Here is a 2,039-nt window from a genome sequence, read left to right on the forward strand (position 1 = left end):
TTAGAGTCAGAAAGAGCAGGATGTTCGGCGTAATGGACGCACAGATCGTGTACACTATTTCCAAGAAAATGGTCGCAGATATCGAATCTGCGACAAAAAGATGACGGCAATAACGAGACCCGATAACGGGCCCGTTATGGAGGTGAAAATACGACACTGTCTACAAAGTATTACTTTGGTATTATAAATCGGTGAGAATCATATACTTGCAAATATGTATGTACATATGTACATACCTGGTATGTAATGACATCTGACAAGTGTGACGAATAATTTGACTTGATCACTTTGCTGAGATTTCTTATTTTCATTTAAATTTTTGAAAATTTTCATAATGCACACTCGAATTGATCTCCTCAAAATATAAACATATAATTGGTATATTATTTTGTTTAAATACTTACTTAGTTACTGTTGAAAAATATTTAAATTACATATTGTCGACGTATTATAAGGAAAATAGTGTGCATTTATTTTAAGGAAAAGTCGCATTTAAATAGTGGATGCTTATTTTCTCTTTTTCTTGCAGTATTTTTTTCTGATCAATGAATAAAACGAATCACTAAAATCAATTTGTTGAAAAAAATTTGCAAGTGCAATTGAATTGTTGTTACATAAATAAAAAATTACACATCCAGCATCTTTACATATGTACGTAAATATTGTATATGCAAGGCCCCGACGAGATTCGAACTCGTGATCTCCTGTTTACTAGACAGGCGCTTTAACCAACTAAGCCACGGCGCCGATGTTACGTTCGCTCCATAGTGTTTTACTTGAAAACGAAATCGCGCTAAATGCACTAACTAACCTTATCAGTCAATTGATAATGGTAAAGCGATACACCTGGTTTTTTGCAATATTTCACATCGGAATCGAGTCTTGTGACATAAAATGCACTTTGCAATTCCGGAAAATTGGTCGCAAGATTTCCCGATCGCAAATGATTTCAAATTTTATATAAACTGGTCGTTTACACAATAACATTTTTTACATTCATAGGTTGAAATAGAATATTTTGAAAGTACCATGAGATTTGGTGGTAGGTACTAACTTGAAAACTATAGATCGCACTACTGTATTATTACAATTTGAATCATAACTAGAGGAATCAAATACACAAAACTACTAGAACTACCGCTTTTTGACCATCATCTTTTAGCATAATAAAAACTAATTTTTTTTATACATATATGTATGTATACTTATCTTATGTAGTATTTTCCAACCTAGAAAACTATTGTAACTCATTATGGAACACCCGAATTTTATGAAAACTCTCTATGAGAGTCCATGTATTTTTCGCAAAATAGTGGAAAAAATAATATATTTTTTAAATTAAACATAACTTCTAAATATTTCTATCAATTCAATTGGAAATTTGAATTAACCTTTTTTATAGTTGTCTTCCGCCGTATACTTTATCGAATCAGTATTTCTCAAAATGTGGCGATTGCTGTATTCAATTTTGTATAAAATTTATATACATACATTTCAATATATTTTCACGTTATATATTATCAACGATTTATATATTATAGATCATTATGCTATTCATTTGAATGAAATATTCAATTTAGATGTATTTGTTAAAAAAAAACAGTCAATTTCAATATCTGAGGATTTGAAATAATTTCTGAATATTATCGATAAATTACCTATTTGGAAAAAATGACAAACTTTAAACCAAAGAAATGTATATTTATTTTTTAATTTATTTATCGATATTTTGGAAGAAGATATGTTGGTATGATATATATGAATGAAAGTTTGAAATTAAATCTTTTATTTTTTGTATGAAGTTTGGAGGATTTGGATTTGGAGGATTTAAAACACACACACATTATGTTGATGACCTTTGAATGGAATTTTATTAAAAACACAGCGTACGTGTATACGGCCCATAGTGAGTTAATTCTAGACGAGGAACAAGAAACAACTAACCTTCTTGTTGCCGAAAAGTTCTTACTAACAATCAACCCACCAATATTCATTCCAGCATCCCACTTGCCCCCATCCAGCCCTAACCATCAATTTGA

General features: G+C 30.4%; 1 non-coding gene across 1 annotated transcript; it reads right to left on the reverse strand.

Annotated features, from left to right (window-relative positions):
* Positions 1–673: 673 nt before the first annotated feature.
* On the reverse strand, positions 674–747 carry TRNAT-AGU (transfer RNA threonine (anticodon AGU)). Its single transcript has one exon. It is a non-coding gene; the product is annotated as a tRNA-Thr (tRNA).
* Positions 748–2,039: the final 1,292 nt, after the last annotated feature.

The sequence above is a fragment of the Arctopsyche grandis genome, chromosome 10, assembly GCF_051622035.1.
Source record: "Arctopsyche grandis isolate Sample6627 chromosome 10, ASM5162203v2, whole genome shotgun sequence".
Classification (NCBI taxonomy): Eukaryota; Metazoa; Arthropoda; class Insecta; order Trichoptera; family Hydropsychidae; genus Arctopsyche; species Arctopsyche grandis.